The sequence below is a fragment of the Lepidochelys kempii genome, chromosome 11 (assembly GCF_965140285.1).
Source record: "Lepidochelys kempii isolate rLepKem1 chromosome 11, rLepKem1.hap1, whole genome shotgun sequence".
In the NCBI taxonomy this organism is placed as follows: Eukaryota; Metazoa; Chordata; order Testudines; family Cheloniidae; genus Lepidochelys; species Lepidochelys kempii.
In genome coordinates this window covers 37,715,692-37,734,005 of record NC_136390.1, presented here as the reverse complement: position 1 = coordinate 37,734,005, position 18,314 = coordinate 37,715,692, and the positions used below count along the sequence as shown (strand labels likewise).

General features: G+C 41.8%; 1 protein-coding gene across 3 annotated transcripts in view; it reads right to left on the bottom strand.

The window, feature by feature from the left end:
- The window catches only part of B3GALT1 (beta-1,3-galactosyltransferase 1), a 337,866-nt gene that overhangs the window by 104,786 nt on the left and 214,766 nt on the right, over positions 1 to 18,314 (bottom strand). Inside the window, exons 3-4 of one of the 3 annotated variants that reach the window (XM_073305743.2) lie at positions 7,867 to 8,037; positions 3,078 to 3,182 (exon numbers count right to left, since the gene is read on the bottom strand). The gene's annotated coding sequence lies outside the window, so the exon portion shown is untranslated. The remainder of the gene's footprint in view (positions 1 to 3,077; positions 3,183 to 7,866; positions 8,038 to 18,314) is intronic. The other 2 variants (XM_073305744.2, XM_073305742.2) reach the window with 2 other exon arrangements.

The window sequence follows — 18,314 nt, the reverse complement described above, 5'->3', positions numbered from 1 at the left end:
TACTTTCATTTTTAAGTACTCTAAACTCTTGTCATAAAATGGGGAAATGGCTTGTGTATTTAAGTGTAGTAATTCTTCTAACCTTTATGCATTTACTCATTTTTTCAAGTAGTCTACATCACAATTATAGATTTTTTTTTTAACATGAAACTTCTACAATATGTACTATTACTGGGCTTTGTTTCCATTTTTCATCTTGGAAAGTGTTTTACTTTCCCCGTTAAATACTCAGTGCATATTTTTAACTCTTTACAACATAAAAGCTTCTTTTATTTGTTGAAGGGGTAGACAATGTATAACTTTCAATTGCCAAGAATCACACAGGAGAATGCATTACTGAATTATTTGATTTTTGTATTAAATTATCTTGTACTGGAAGAAATAGGATTTCCTAACGTGACTTCTCACTTCTGTCTGAATATCATAGAATCATAGAATCATAGAATATCAGGGTTGGAAGGGACCCCAGAAGGTCATCTAGTCCAACCCCCTGCTCAAAGCAGGACCAATTCCCAGTTAAATCATCCCAGCCAGGGCTTTGTCAAGCCTGACCTTAAAAACCTCTAAGGAAGGAGATTCTACCACCTCCCTAGGTAACGCATTCCAGTGTTTCACCACCCTCTTAGTGAAAAAGTTTTTCCTAATATCCAATCTAAACCTCCCCCACTGCAACTTGAGACCATTACTCCTCGTTCTGTCATCTGCTACCATTGAGAACAGTCTAGAGCCATCCTCTTTGGAACCCCCTTTCAGGTAGTTGAAAGCAGCTATCAAATCCCCCCTCATTCTTCTCTTCTGCAGGCTAAACAATCCCAGCTCCCTCAGCCTCTCCTCATAACTCATGTGTTCCAGTCCCCTAATCATTTTTGTTGCCCTTCGCTGGACTCTCTCCAATTTATCCACATCCTTCTTGAAGTGTGGGGCCCAAAACTGGACACAGTACTCCAGATGAGGCCTCACCAATGTCGAATAGAGGGGAACGATCACGTCCCTTGATCTGCTCACTATGCCCCTACTTATACATCCCAAAATGCCATTGGCCTTCTTGGCAACAAGGGCACACTGCTGACTCATATCCAGCTTCTCGTCCACTGTCACCCCTAGGTCCTTTTCTGCAGAACTGCTGCCTAGCCATTCGGTCCCTAGTCTGTAGCTGTGCATTGGGTTCTTCCGTCCTAAGTGCAGGACCCTGCACTTATCCTTATTGAACCTCATCAGATTCCTTTTGGCCCAATCTTCCAATTGGTCTAGGTCCTTCTGTATCCTATCCCTCCCCTCCAGCGTATCTACCACTCCTCCCAGTTTAGTATCATCCGCAAATTTGCTGAGAGTGCAATCCACACCATCCTCCAGATCATTTATGAAGATATTGAATAAAACCGGCCCCAGGACCGACCCTTGGGGCACTCCACTTGATACCGGCTGCCAACTAGACATGGAGCCATTGATCACTACCCGTTGAGCCCGACAATTTAGCCAGCTTTCTACCCACCTTATAGTGCATTCATCCAGCCCATACTTCCTTAACTTGCTGACAAGAATACTATGGGAGACCGTGTCAAAAGCTTTGCTAAAGTCAAGAAACAATACATCCACTGCTTTCCCTTCATCCACAGAACCAGTAATCTCATCATAAAAGGCGATTAGATTAGTCAGGCATGACCTTCCCTTGGTGAATCCATGCTGGCTGTTCCTGATCACTTTCCTCTCATGCAAGTGCTTCAGGATTGATTCTTTGAGGACCTGCTCCATGATTTTTCCAGGGACTGAGGTGAGGCTGACTGGCCTGTAGTTCCCAGGATCTTCCTTCTTCCCTTTTTTAAAGATTGGCACTACATTAGCCTTTTTCCAGTCATCCGGGACTTCCCCGGTTCGCCACGAGTTTTCAAAGATAATGGCCAGTGGCTCTGCAATCACAGCCGCCAATTCCTTCAGCACTCTCGGATGCAACTCGTCCGGCCCCATGGACTTGTGCACGTCCAGCTTTTCTAAATAGTCCCTAACCGCCTCTATCTCCACAGAGGGCTGGCCATCTCTTCCGCATTTTGTGATGCCCAGCGCAGCAGTCTGGGAGCTGACCTTGTTAGTGAAAACAGAGGCAAAAAAAGCATTGAGTACATTAGCTTTTTCCACATCCTCTGTCACTAGGTTGCCTCCCTCATTCAGTAAGGGGCCCACACATTCCTTGGCTTTCTTCTTGTTGCCAACATACCTGAAGAAACCCTTCTTGTTACTCTTGACATCTCTGGCTAGCTGCAGCTCCAGGTGCGATTTGGCCCTCCTGATAACATTCCTACATGCCCGAGCAATATTTTTATACTCTTCCCTGGTCATATGTCCAACCTTCCGCTTCTTGTAAGCTTCTTTTTTATGTTTAAGATCCGCTAGCAGCAAAGTTAAATAACTTAATGATATACTCTTTCAAATTGATACTTTGTTTGTAATTTCAATTATGATTCTATGTTCCTTATCAGCTGAGAGTTCTACTACAGACATAAACCAAAGATGTTCCTCTGATATTATTAGTGAAGGATTAACATATACAATGAAGCATTATCAGGGTGAATGAATTTAAAATGCCATATTCATCGAAAAGAGACTGACACAGAGATTATGGGAAATGTGGTACTATTTTTTTCCCCTTTTGGAAAGAATTAATATACACTTTAAAGCATTTTAAAATAATAAAACTAGTTGATTTTTTTTTTTACATTCCTATGAATTTTTTCACCACATTGCATAAAACTATGAGCTATTACTTAAAAATCTGTTACTGGTAACTGTCAAATATCCTGTAATTCTTTTATAAAAGTGTCAGTCCTTGTTGGGGAAAATATAACACCATTCAAACTGCCCCAAATAACTATTTTTACGCTTCACTATGTTGACCTCCAGGATCACAAATCATCTGTCATGCAGAGAAGCTATTAAACCAAACCAAGGAATGAAACCAGTTTCCCTTCTTGGTGGTTTAAAGGAACATTTGGTATCGAATAAGCACAGTGTTGCAACTCTGACATGCTGTTGTACAAACTTTAAAGACTTGAAAACAGTTTAAGGCATTATATAGTACTTACCATATAAAAAGCAGCAACGCGTGGAATCTATGTAAGGTCCCCAAACTGTAGTCAATAGCTGATTAAAATGATGATCCTTTATGGTATTATTCTGAAGTGCATAATCTGAAATTAGAGTGCATTTATTGACAGTTACAATATTTGTTCTGTTGAAAGAAAGATTTCTCATACACATTAACCACAAAATCAATGTTTGTTGCTTCCTACAGAATACAAGGACAATGATTTATTCTCAGAAAGCATTTTCAGTTGGGTAACATATACTGTGCTACATTAAGAGCTTAGACTCCATGTCATGAAACAAGATTCCAGCACACTGAGTGAAAGAAACAGATGGGAGTAAAAGAAGGACAGATGGGTAACAACAACAACAACAAAAGAAAAGGAAAGAAAAGTAGACTACAATAACCATGTTCAATACCTGTGTGTTAACTTGCATGAACCAATTTTCTTTCAGTTTATTGAAAATGTTAGCAAGGTTGGCAAATATCTGAAACCGCAGTAAGTTAGTGCACGTTAGGGAACTTTTAGTAGTCAGCTGAAGGTCCCCAAGGACACTTAGTGCTCCAGCACACTGTGCACTGCAGATTTACACCCCAGCTTGCTGCTCAATAAGTGTTTGTGCAGACATGTTCTTAGACGGGTTCCCAGGACTGTCTAAATAACAGTGGAAGCCTCTCTAGCTCCTGAAGCAGCTCAAGATCAGGAGTGTGTAAATATGGCTTAAAAGCACATTGCAGAATCTCACCATACATGTCTACAGATCATTTACACTGCATGGCACAAGCAGGTATAGTTTGTTGCTCCACCAACATGCTTAACCCTGAGTTGTTTGAAGAAGACCAAACCCTATAGTTCAAAGGTCAGTTTCAGACTCCAATCCTACTCAGTCTTTGGCCCCTCTGGTAAGTGCTAGTCTGTTGTTTTTCATGAACTCCAGTCCCTTAGAAATTGGAACTGGGATCATCAACTCAATTTCACTGCTAGACTGTTTTAGTACATCTAGAAATTACTTGGACTGACACTGATTACAGTTTGTAAAGAGCAAAAAATTATTTAAATGTCGTAATGTTAAAAACATTTGTGCAATGAGGCAAAAACATAGCTCTGCATACAATATTTTACATGTAACCAAATTGCTTACGTGATGTCTCATATTTTTGGCCAATGAGAAGTATCATAAGTTGAACACTCATCATAGGAGAAAAACTGTCTGAAAAAGGTTTGGTATATAACTTTTAGAATGAATTCTGTGATCTTTCTATGTCATACAGGGTTTATCCTTGATTTCCCTTTTAAAGTTTTTCTATAAGCATTTTGAAACAAAAATTGACTTCTTTTTCTTAATCCTTCAAAATAATAATGAATAATTGTTAACAAAACCTTCCACTAACTTAAATAGCAAGGTTTTTGCTAAACTCACAAAAACATGGAACCCAGGTAGAAGCTACCAAAGGACCCTTTATATCAACCCTATCTATATCCAGAGTAGCCACTTCAGTGCAAACAATGTGTAACCCCGATACACTGTTTTGAGAGCATCTGTCTTAAAGGATCTTATGTGGTGCACTAAGCAGGCACAATAGGAGCTAATATAAAGTGGCATGTCATGTGCAGAAAAACTACCTTGAAGAAAATATTTTTAATTAGTACCTTATCCAGTAACCTAGGATCAACAGTGAGGGCATTCAGTGAGGAAAGGGCAGGATTACCTGATTTAAATGAAAAACCTTTATTCTGTGTGCCAGGTTTGCCACTGGCATAATCACCACAACAACTGTACTCAAAGTTGGCCCTATGATGCATCTTGCTTTCATTTGAAGAAGTCAGTTCTGGCTTGTGTTTGCCCAGAAATTATACTGTATTAGAACACAACCCTGAGAAGTCATAGTAACTTTCATGATGTTAAACACTCAGTCCTTGTCTACTCTGAGTATTGTGTTTAACATCATGTCAGCTGGTTGTGGTTTACCATCACTGGAGGGCATGATGCTAACTTTGTGTACACCAGGGATCAGCAACCTTTGGCATATGGCATGTCAGGGTAAGCCCCCTAGAGGGCCGGGCCGGTTTGTTTACCTGCCACATCCACAGGTTCAGCCAATTGCAGCTCCCACTGGCCATGGTTCACCGCTCCAGGTCAATGGGGGCTGCAGGAAGTGGTGCGGGCCGAGAGATGTGCTGGCTGCTGTTTCCCGCAGCCCCCATTGGCCTGAAGCAGCAAACCACGGCCAGTAGGAGCTGCGATCAGCCGAACCTGCGGATCCAGCAGGTAAACAATCATCCTGGCCTGCCGGGGAACTTGCCCTATCCCTGGTGTACACTGCGCATTTAACATTGTATTAGTTACCAGGATTCCTCATGATTGCGATAGAACACAATGTAATTTATCACTGTAGACAAGCCCTTTAAGAACGTCCCCTTCCTTTCAAGTAACTTTTTGTTGGTTTGGTGGTGTTCTTAGTGCTCCATCGTGCTCTCAAGTAGAATCATAGAATCTCAAGGTTGGAAGGGGCCTCAGAAGGTCATCTAGTCCAACCCCCTGCTCAAAGCAGGACCAATCCCCAATTTTTGCCCCAGATCCCTAAATGGCCCCCTCAAGGATTGAACTCACAACCCTGGGTTTAGCAGGCCAATGCTCAAACCACTGAGCTATCCCTCCCCCCAAGTATCTTCAAAAGGAGCTGTTTTGAGAGGAGGAAAATACTAAAGGGATATTCTTCTATAAGAGTAGGATGAACCCAGCAGTATGGAGGTAGGGCAAAGCGAGAGGGGAAAATTACTTGTTTTAGTTTTATGATTGAACTAGAGCATAGATCATTGTCCCATGTTGTCTTCAAGAAGAAAACTTTTGTAAGCTAAGACTTGCTTTCTATATTGCATTGCTGAATCATGCTCAGAAACAGCTTTGAGTTTATAGAGTTAGGTAATGTGAACTGTTTTTATGAATTTTTACCATATTAATCCACATTTTTGGCTAAAGTGGCTGCCATACCTCAGGCACAATGACTACTAAGCTCTTCTGCTTCAGCTTTTCTTAGCACCTTTTGTCTCCATACTATATTTAGCCCACCTAAACCTTAGCCATTCCCCTTTCTGTATCTGGAATAAAAAGATATGAAATACCATATATCTCATAAGATGGGAAACACACTATCCAGCTTTCTTAAAACCATCTGCCCAATGCAGACAGTTAATAATCTAACCGGTGTCCAAACAGTAATGAAGTCTTTCCAATTTTTGTAGTTTAAAGATAAAGGAAAGGAATTATAACCTAATCCTTTTGAAACCACAGAATTGCTTTGAGAATGAAATCGGGACAAGAATTTACTACTGCACTTCTGGAAGCAAAAAAAAAAAAAAAAAAAAATCCCCAACCCTGGCACTGGCAGACAGTCTTAAATTTCTATCAGAAGTAATGGCCACTAATCAGATTTGCCTTAATAGATAAACCCCTCAACCCAGGAGTTCTACAGGGAAACCTGGCAGAATATAAAGTCAGGAACATCTCCAAGCAGAAGTACCTTTTCTAACTATAAGAGTGAATCTAATAGCAGTGCAAAATCCAATTGTTTCAGTCTCTAAAGGATAGACTGATACACTTAAGTGTGCTGGAGGAAGTTCCTGAAAGGGCCATGAAGCAATGGGAGCCGTGGGAGGAATTTGGGTTGATCTTGCCAAAATTCCTCCGAGGGGCTGCCAAGTATTACATCCTACTATGATAGCTACTCCATCCTTGGAGCGATGCAATATGCTTCTCTCTATGTGCCCAGCCAGTACTGCCAGGGCCCAGCACTCACCCTACCCACTTTCAGGTAGATAGTACTTATTGTGGCACTGTAAAAGAGATGGGTCTGTACTCCCCAGCCACATTATGACTGGCTCCAAAGCAGGGATGAGGCAATGCAAAGTTACATTGTGGCAGTAAATCTAACTTCACATGTAGTCATGAAGAAGGTACTGTCTGTCTCTGTCTAGGCCTGTGTCTAATCTTAGGCACATATACTGTTCTTTAAGAATAGTCTTGGCTTCTCTCTGTCTTTCATTGGACATTTTTTTTTACTATGAATTCTGTAACTAGAGAAGTTCTAAACTATTTTGAGCTCTTCAAACTGTAGAGGAGGTGTTTTATGTCAAAAGGAAAAAGATTCAGATAGACTTCTTTGATCTGTTCTAATAATGGCTCTAAAGTAACTGACAAACATCACTGCTTTTCTTGTACAATTCCACATGAGGCTCTGCTATTAAACAGAGCCTTCATATTTAAAGATGCCTCTTTATGAAACTTTGGTTTTTACACTGGCATTATCATGCCAAAAATACTATGAAATAATCTTCTCTTTTTCAGAATTGTCTACCAAAACACGTGTGTGTGTACGCGCATCTGTGTCGTGATAACTGTATGTAAAATACATCAATCTATAATAACTCTAGGTGATACACAACTTTGTTTAGATATTTTACCTATATCCATAATTAAGTCCTCCAGCCCCAATTAAGACTCACAAATCAATCCACTTAATCCCTCTTCTCCCATGAGAGTGTTTAACAAATGGATTATTTTTTTAAAAACTGACTTGATGGTCATAAAACTTGGGCTTTGATGGACAGAGAGAGAGAAAACATTGTAGAAATGAGAACTCTTCAGTGAAATGCCCTATTGCCAACCCTCTCCTATTATAAACTGAAAGTTGTTAGCTGAAGTGCCATGGCTACTCTTGACTGCAGCATCTACACAGAAAAAAGGGAAATCTCTAAGGTAGTCAAAATTCAGCCAGGTGAAACTTACTGCATTTTGTAAGACGCTGGAAACCAGTGCAGTTTAGAGAATGTAGGAGTTACTTGCTTCCTTCAGGAACATCACTAAGAATGTGGCCCCTACATTCCTCACTCGATGAAGTTCTCAAGTTGACTTCAGATCTGCCGTCACAGGGAGTACAGTGCTGTAATCGAAGAGAAGCTGACAAGAGCAAGGATACAGGCTAAACCCGCAACTAAGGGGAAAAAAATCACAATCTCCTGGCCAATGAGTATACCTGACCTCTGCTGTTCTTTGAGTATCCACGAGCAGCTGTGGAACCAATAAGGCTCCCTTGCTGCAAATTTGACTAGCAAAGAATGGACAAACTACTTTAGTCAAGGAAGTTGACATTGCCTCTGCTATTTCTGCCCCTTGTTTTCCTCAGTCTCCCAATGTGTTTCACATGGTCTAAGCCTCACCAGCTAGTCCTTCTGAGCTCCAATTTCAACTTAATTTTGCCAGCTTGTTACTTTATAGGGGGCAGATTGAAGCAAGTGCATTTTATTCTCCGTACATTATATATTCTAGAGGAATAATTCATGTGTGAAGAACAAGCAAGGAAACAAAAAATACAGATGTCATTTGCATGTTTTATGTCCTTGTGTATTAAAAACTGCCTCCCGCCTTAACAACCCTCTTCATCGTTTGTGCCTTGCAAGACAGCTTCATGGATGGGCCCTGGGGATCCTCCATATTACACACGTGCTAAAAGTGGGGTCTCTGTGTTGGCCTAGTACCAACCAGTACTAAGAATATGTGGGGTCTCTGTGTTGGCCTAGTACCAACCAGTACCAAGAATGTGGAGTTCTGACTTCAGGGGCTCAGTCTATACATTCAGTAGTGGTGCTTAGTCTCCATGCTATAGGAGGCAGATGTTTTGATTGGCTGGGCTGACTGTCCAGATAACTCCTCCCACTGAACGGCCTCTCCAGAGAGTCTCTTCCAAAGCTGATAACTTGTATCTGACTAAACACTCTTTTTCATGCAATAACAATAGCAGCAAATCTGCCCAACAAGAAGAATTGTCCAACCTGACAAAAACATGTAAACTGGGTTAAACCTAAGGGTCATTGATTAAATGTAAGAACACAGTTGTCCATCAGCTCTCCCTAAAAAGGGAAAAGCCAATGATACACTAAAGAGCCATCACCTTCTGGAAGAAAGAGGTAAAAGTTCAGGGTGAGACAAATTTATGGACCCATCCCCCTACCCCGAATGAAAATTTCTGGATAAGTGAGATAAATGTTCTCATTCTGACTGTGGGGGATGCATCCATAAATTCAGTAGCAATGGGATTTTTGTAGCAGTGCATGCCCCCCCCCCCCCATTATCAATTGTTGGGTGGGCTAAAGATGAGCTATGGTTTGAAAAACCTCCTGAGGAAGTCTGTCTGATAGAATGTAGTGAACATATGCAGAGATGCCCCACAAAACCATGTATATGGTACACTGGACCTATCGGCCCATGAAGCTGCCATCGCTTTCATGGAACGGGCTTTAATCTTGAATGGGGGAGATAACCGCCTGCAAGCTTTCTGTCCTGTTGTGTATTAGAATGAACAAGGCAGACATTTTACTAAAGGCCTTTGTCCTTTTAACTATACATCTTAATTGCTTTCTGGACATCTAAGATGTGCCAAATCTTTTCTTTCAGACAGGCTGGTTTTGGCAAAAGAGAGGAGAAATATTTCCTGGGATTGGTGGAAGAAGGAAATGATCTTAAGAGATGAATGAAAGATCTGTCCATAGTAGCACCCTTTATGGAAGAAACACAATTTTGAGGGAGGACAGAGAAGGCTCCCAATTCTGACACCCTTCATGCACGTGGTGTTATGGCCGCTTGAAAGATGACCTTAATTGTTAGGAAATATAGTGACACTTCTGAAAGGGGTCTGAAAAATGGATTCAAGAGTGCACTGAATATTAGGAAAGATTTCACGAGCTACCCTGTGAATAGGAGGAGGTCTGTTTAGAGTGGAAGGTAGCTTTCAGGATTATTATTATTATTATTTTGCTTTGCATGTGTGCGTGATGGGATCAGATAAGTTGACCCTCAGCTACCAGAACTGTGCATGTAACCAATGCTTAAGATCTGAGTGAGTTGTACTGTAGCCTCAGAGACAGGCTTGCTTGTAAGAATTTTAGAAGCAATTTAACAGTGTTTAATCCTGTTGTACCCTCTTGATGTGTACCATAAATCAAATCTTCTGCATATTATATACTGAAAATTGGTGAGAAGCTTTCTGGACTTCAGTGGGATTCAGAATGAGTGACTGGAGTATCCTCATGTTTTTATTATAATTTTTATTATTATTATTAAATGTGACACCTCAATAACCAGGCAGTTAGGTTCAGAGATGCTGGGTTGTGATAGAACAGATGGCCCTGTGATAGAAGATCTGGAGTAGATCATAATGTTCATGGAGCAGTCACAGACATCTTGGTTTTCAGACCTCATGGAGGACATCTGGGCCAATGTGGTGTGATCAGAATCACTATAGCCTGTTGTCCGTCTCTTAGATGGCACAGGTTACCATGGCAAAATAGGGAATGCATATATCAGAGTATTTGGCCATACCTGGGAGAAGGCACTGATTCTTTTGGCTCAAGGCACAGAAGTTGTTCTTCTTGGCACTGGAACGGGATGCATAAAGATCCCAAATTGATTTCCCAAAGGTCTGGGCTACGGGCCATTATTTTCAGCAAAGTTGATTATAGAGTTTATTTTTGTCATTTGTTTTCCTAAATGTTCTCTGAGTAATAAAATATTTTTCTTTTTTCCTTTTTTTATTTTAAAGTAAAAGCAACCCCTTCCATTCCTTACGTGAAATGAGAAACACTAGGCTCATGCTGATAGAGGTCTCTGTTTCTTTGGGATTATGACAACCCTTTTCAAGGGGTTAATTCTGTACCAATTTCCACCTTACGGATATACAATATTATAAAAAACCAGCAAATTTTGACAGAGTAATTGGATATACTCCGGGGAAAACCCAACCCAGTTTTCACATCTGTATTTATGGTACTACTAGCCAAGAGAGACTCGTCACAGGTGCATTGTGGATGTGCTGAATTCTTACCACCACCTTGTTAGTGGGCAGGCAGAGAGACAACAAACTAAAAGACTGTCACATTAAGGTAACATTGGAATATGAGATACTGTACTTGGGTAAGGGTGTATGTTCCCTCTTCTGTACTCCTTTCTATCACAATGCCACTGCATGCTCCTTAAATAACATGTTTACTTTTCCTTTCATTAACATCTTTGTGTGTGAAAATGTTTCCAACTAGATAGTTCTGAATTTGTTTCTCCTTAACTTCACTGTTGGGATTAGTGGTTACACTGGGATTCTGCCTTGAAAATTCATGGGCAAACTCTAGATAACGAGACACAAAACACTGTTTAACTGGGGCTCTTGATGCCATCATTCTTGGTCTCTTGAAAGATGTCCCCCTACTGCTCTAAGTTATTTTTAAATGCTATTTAAAAATCTTAAATAAATTGAAATAAAAAAGGCCCTGGATAGCTGCTTCTCCTGCTGGCACTGATTCTTCTTATTGAAATTATATCCTTTTCCCTAGGAAGAAAGGAAGTGTATAGGCCTGAGGCAGGATTTAACATTTTAAAGCCATGTCTAAAAGCAGTTTAGATCAGTTGGCAAAGGCTGAGGGAAAGCTGGAACAAAAAGCGGTGGGAGGATGGGATGAAGAGAAGAGCAAACAAACCAGAGCATGAAAAATAATAGCAAGGGAGTAGTTGAAAGGAGAGAACGCTGGGGCCAGGGGGAGAGAGCTGAGAGGGAATCAATGGCCAACATCAGTTAGAAAGAAGCACAAGTGGGAGTGGGGAGGGGGAAGGGAATGAATAAGAGGTAGAGAAGGGGAAGAGCAGGAAAGAGTAGTAAGGAAAGCAAGAGAGAGATAAATTGTGAGGATAATTAGAAGACAAAAGGTGCCAGATCAAGGAGGTGGAAGGGAAAATAAGATCTGGTTTTCAGAGTCTCATTTTTCTTCTAAGAATAAACCTTCCTCAGCAGCATTTGTGGTAAGGCAGTATATAATTCACTGGGAAGTATGGCAGGCTTTTACAGATAAGCTTGAATCTCATCTCCTATAGGGAGCGTAGAATGGCTGTAGGCAAAAAAAAAAAAAAAATCATGAGAGACTTCTTTACTGTCAATATTTTAAAAAGTCATTATTTGCCCAGATTAATTTTACTTTTCTTTCTCAACCACCAAGTAAGCCATTTTCTGATGAGGCACTTAGTTTTGCATTCCCCTCTTTTGCTATACTGCTGTTATTAGGCAGGAGTAACTTGGCAGCCATTCTGCAGAACACTCAGTAATGCAAGATGGGGTCTCCTTACAGAACCTGTGTTCAGGATGTCACTGGGATAGAAGAAACTAATGTAGAATGGCTGTTCTACATTCAGAATTGGATATTTTGTACCTGCCTATATTTTTTAGCAGAAAGTGCATTTACTAGACACAGGCCAAAGTCTGTCTCATATACTCCTCATGCTACCTGATCATCATTAGGGAAGTCAGTCGTCATTAATGCTCAAACCTGCTAAAAAACCGAACTGAAGTATTCAAAATCATTTCCCCAAACTTCACCGCTTTCTCCTTCTGCAGTGTTCTGAAGGTCTTATTACATACTGCAGTCTTTTCAAAGGAGAGAAATTCAGTGGCAGGAGTTCAAAATTCTAGGTGCTAAAAGACACCTGTAAAAATACCTTGTGTATACACTTTAGTAAACATTGCCTGATCCAGAGTAGGACCCCATTTTCATGCAATTCCTGTCAGGAAAAAAACCTGAAGAAAATGGCTTACTTGGTGGTCAAGAAAGAAAAGTAAAATTAATCTGGGCAAATAATGACTTTTTAAGATATTAACAGTAAAGAAGTCTCTCATGCTTTTTTTTTTTTTTTGCCTACAGCCATCCTACGCTCCCTAAAGGAGATGATTTTACCTGTAAAAGCCTGCCATACTTCCCAGTGAATTATATACTGCTTTACCACAAATGCTGCTGAGGCAGGTTTATTCTTAGAAGAAAAATGAGACTCTAAAAACCAGATCTTACTTTCCCTTCCACCTCCTTGATCTGGCACCTTTTGTCTTCTAATTATCCTCACAATTTATCTCCCTCTTGCTTTCCTTACTACTCTTTCCTGCTCTTCCCCTTCTCTACCTCTTATTCATTCCCTTCCCACTCCCACTTGTGCTTCTTTCTAACTGATGTTGGCCATCGATTCCCTCTCAGCTCTCTCCCCCTGGCCCCAGCGTTCTCTCTTTTCAGCTACAAGAGTGATGTAGTGGTGGGAGTCTGCTATAGACCACCGGACCAGGGGGATGAGGTGGATGAGGCTTTCTTCCGGCAGCTCACGGAAGCTACTAGATCGCATGCCCTGATTCTCATGGGTGACTTTAATTTTCCTGATATCTGCTGGGAGAGCAATACAGCGGTGCATAGACAATCCAGGAAGTTTTTGGAAAGCGTAGGGGACAATTTCCTGGCGCAAGTGCTAGAGGAGCCAACTAGGGGGGGGGTGCTTTTCTTGACCTGCTGCTCACAAACCGGGTAGAATTAGTGGGGGAAGCAAAAGTGGATGGGAATCTGGGAGGCAGTGACCACGAGTTGGTTGAGTTCAGGATCCTGACGCAGGGAAGAAAGGTAAGCAGCAGGATACGGACCCTGGACTTCAGGAAAGCAGACTTCGACTCCTTCAGGGAACGGATGGCCAGGATCCCCTGGGGGACTAACTTGAAGGGGAAAGGAGTCCAGGAGAGCTGGCTGTATTTCAAGGAATCCCTGTTGAGGTTACAGGGACAAACCATCCCGATGAGTCGAAAGAATAGTAAATATGGCAGGCGACCAGCTTGGCTTAACGGTGAAATCCTAGCGGATCTTAAACATAAAAAAGAAGCTTACAAGAAGTGGAAGGTTGGACATATGACCAGGGAAGAGTATAAAAATATTGCTCGGGCATGTAGGAATGTTATCAGGAGGGCCAAATCGCACCTGGAGCTGCAGCTAGCCAGAGATGTCAAGAGTAACAAGAAGGGTTTCTTCAGGTATGTTGGCAACAAGAAGAAAGCCAAGGAATGTGTGGGCCCCTTACTGAATGAGGGAGGCAACCTAGTGACAGAGGATGTGGAAAAAGCTAATGTACTCAATGCTTTTTTTGCCTCTGTTTTCACTAACAAGGTCAGCTCCCAGACTGCTGCGCTGGGCATCACAAAATGCGGAAGAGATGGCCAGCCCTCTGTGGAGATAGAGGCGGTTAGGGACTATTTAGAAAAGCTGGACGTGCACAAGTCCATGGGGCCGGACGAGTTGCATCCGAGAGTGCTGAAGGAATTGGCGGCTGTGATTGCAGAGCCACTGGCCATTATCTTTGAAAACTCGTGGCGAACCGGGGAAGTCCCGGATGACTGGAAAAAGGCTAATGTAGTGCCAATCTTTAAAAAAGGGAAGAAGGAAGATCCTGGGAACTACAGGCCAGTCAGCCTCACCTCAGTCCCTGGAAAAATCATGGAGCAGGTCCTCAAAGAATCAATCCTGAAGCACTTGCATGAGAGGAAAGTGATCAGGAACAGCCAGCATGGATTCACCAAGGGAAGGTCATGCCTGACTAATCTAATCGCCTTTTATGATGAGATTACTGGTTCTGTGGATGAAGGGAAAGCAGTGGATGTATTGTTTCTTGACTTTAGCAAAGCTTTTGACACGGTCTCCCATAGTATTCTTGTCAGCAAGTTAAGGAAGTATGGGCTGGATGAATGCACTATAAGGTGGGTAGAAAGCTGGCTAAATTGTCGGGCTCAACGGGTAGTGATCAATGGCTCCATGTCTAGTTGGCAGCCGGTATCAAGTGGAGTGCCCCAAGGGTCGGTCCTGGGGCCGGTTTTATTCAATATCTTCATAAATGATCTGGAGGATGGTGTGGATTGCACTCTCAGCAAATTTGCGGATGATACTAAACTGGGAGGAGTGGTAGATACGCTGGAGGGGAGGGATAGGATACAGAAGGACCTAGACCAATTGGAAGATTGGGCCAAAAGGAATCTGATGAGGTTCAATAAGGATAAGTGCAGGGTCCTGCACTTAGGACGGAAGAACCCAATGCACAGCTACAGACTAGGGACCGAATGGCTAGGCAGCAGTTCTGCAGAAAAGGACCTAGGGGTGACAGTGGACGAGAAGCTGGATATGAGTCAGCAGTGTGCCCTTGTTGCCAAGAAGGCCAATGGCATTTTGGGATGTATAAGTAGGGGCATAGCGAGCAGATCAAGGGATGTGATCGTTCCCCTCTATTCGACATTGGTGAGGCCTCATCTGGAGTACTGTGTCCAGTTTTGGGCCCCACACTTCAAGAAGGATGTGGATAAATTGGAGAGAGTCCAGCGAAGGGCAACAAAAATGATTAGGGGACTGGAACACATGAGTTATGAGGAGAGGCTGAGGGAGCTGGGATTGTTTAGCCTGCAGAAGAGAAGAATGAGGGGGGATTTGATAGCTGCTTTCAACTACCTGAAAGGGGGTTCCAAAGAGGATGGCTCTAGACTGTTCTCAATGGTAGCAGATGACAGAACGAGGAGTAATGGTCTCAAGTTGCAGTGGGGGAGGTTTAGATTGGATATTAGGAAAAACTTTTTCACTAAGAGGGTGGTGAAACACTGGAATGCGTTACCTAGGGAGGTGGTAGAATCTCCTTCCTTAGAGGTTTTTAAGGTCAGGCTTGACAAAGCCCTGGCTGGGATGATTTAACTGGGAATTGGTCCTGCTTTGAGCAGGGGGTTGGACTAGATGACCTTCTGGGGTCCCTTCCAACCCTGATATTCTATGATTCTATGATTCCCTTGCTATTATTTTTCATGCTCTGGTTTGTTTGCTCTTCTCTTCATCCCATCCTCCCACCGCTTTTTGCTCCTGCTCTCCCTCAGCCTTTGCCATTTTTTTTTAATTCCCACATGCTTGTATATAAGAGTCCAAGTATTCAGAAAGCTCAAGACTTACCATTACAGAGAGCTATGCCTAACATGTAACTTTTTTTTTGTGCTCATGGCATTTGTTCTAGGAGCCTTATGCACTGGCTCTACAAAGAGCTACGATCAGTTGCGCCATATACTGCAACAAACCAGGACACTTCAATAGAATTTGTAAAAAATATTTCCAGGCAAACTGAAGGAGTCGGAAAGAACTATCATATCTATGCTATTTAAAGTTAGGGACTGGCAAGCCAAGTGAGTAAGAACCAAAAGCCACCCCACTTTGTCTGAAACTTACATTCATTTTTAGAACCAAACCTGCTTTGCAGTTCTGAAATATTCACAGGAGTGCTTTCTGCATGAAAATTTGTTCTCAGGGTGTTTCTGCTGGGACTGGAAGTGAAATTTGTGTCACTCAGGAGAAATATTATTCCTAGAGGATTTCAAATTGCAGCCCCATTTTGTAAGTGCAAGCTGTTTGTGTAGCTCAGATGAGCTTTGTGTGCACCTGAACTTATAAATTCTTATCAAATTCCATACCCTGAATCTTTTGAGGAATGACTCTCACTATTACAAACCACTTCAAACCAGAGAGAACCACCAAACACATTTTTCTTTTAAAATATTGTCAGAGAGAGGGTAGTAGACTTGAGAGTGGACTCACCTTCCAGTCCAGCAGTCCTCATGAAGATCCCTACTGTGTTGTCAGTAGGGCTCCTGACTACCAAAACAGTGCTGCCACTTGAGCTAAAAAGGTAGCCCCTTTAACTGGCAGCAGCGGTCGGCTGTTGTGCTCCTCCTTATAAACTAGCTACTATTAGTGGGGGACTTGACATGAGTTTGGCAAGAATGTTACATTTACTCAGATAAAATTCCCACTGATTTTAGTGGAAGTTTACCCCCAATAAGGAGAGGCAGCCTGATCTTGCAGGCCATACTCACATGAATAGACTTACTGAAGTCAAAGGGACTAGGTTTATGACTAAGAGTTATTCACATGGGGTTTGTAAGATTGGGCCCAGACTAAGGGTTTCAGGACTGGGCCTACTGTGGTGACATTTTCAGTGGGCTCTACACATTGTTCTAGCTTTATCACTGTTTGAATTCCAATTATGCTGTTCCACGTCTCAGTAACTTTTTAATCTTTTTTTTTATACTGCAGTGACCAAGGCTGAGTATATTTTAAAGAAAGGCTTATCATAATATTTTACTGTCTCATTAAAACTTTTTTGCATGTCTAGTCTACAATTTCTTCTTTTTTTAATGTATTCCCATTTTCTTTCTATTGCCTGTACATACTGAATTTAGAGACAAGTTCACCTCATAAAGTGTCTGCTTCAGTTAGTCATTTTGCACTTGTGTTGTTATTATTTCATGAGTTTTGTATTATGTATGTAATTTTGTTCACTGCTTGCTCTATGTTCAACCAAAACAAGAATCCATTGCTGTAGCTTACTGTTTTTAATGAAAAGACAGGTAGAGCACTACTAATTCTTTAAGTTACTACTTTCAGTTCATCTCCATCACATAAAATAGCCCTTATTTGAAGTGCTCTTGACATGCTGTTTTTAAAACTAGTTCTTACTTCACTCATGTCCAGTCCAAGAGCTATTTTGCTGCCATATGACATTGTACCAAAGACTTTTTGAAAGTCCAAACTAATTAAAAGATACAAACAACAATATTCGCCCTGCTACTGAATTTTAATTCATAAATCATTACAATTCTGTTGAGAACAAGAACAAGCCACACTGTTATGATTAAAAAGAGAGTACTTAAATCTTCATTAAAGGAAATCTAGAGAGCTAATTAAAATGAGTGGGGAGTTTTTGAAGAATCAAAGTTCATTGTTTATCTCAATGTGACAGATAAGGCAAGTTCCTGCAATATCTTTGGGAGCAGAGGTGCTGGAACAGGGAGGGCCAGGGAGCCATGGTCCCATCACACAGCTGTGAGGGTGAGCTATGGCAGGGAGAGGAACAAGTGGGGGGAAGGGGTTGGAGGGCGGGGGAGGAGGGGATGGGCCACAGTTCAGGGACAGGCGAGTCTCCCCCCCCAACACACACACTTTGAGGCAGCTTCTGCTGCTCCTGTTTGGGAGACTATATTGTATTAAGTGTATGAATGGTTTATGTATCGTGGGCCAGAGATCGTATGACTTTCACAGAGGGAGGGTTACCACAGCTCTTCCAGGAAGTGAAAAGAGTAGGGGACTGTGACATTACCCAAGGTACAATCTGGACTGATGAACAGCTGTATCCCATCAATTCTCCACCCTTGGATGTCTTTTACATTGCTTTGCTATGAGAGCTACCACTCCTGGTCTACTCATACACAGCCTCCAGCATGTAAATTACTCCCAGTTATACAGTATCAGTGCATAGCCAGCCACTCTTGAATTACACTGTAGAGTAATACCAGCATATTCCCAGTCCCAGACTTTCCC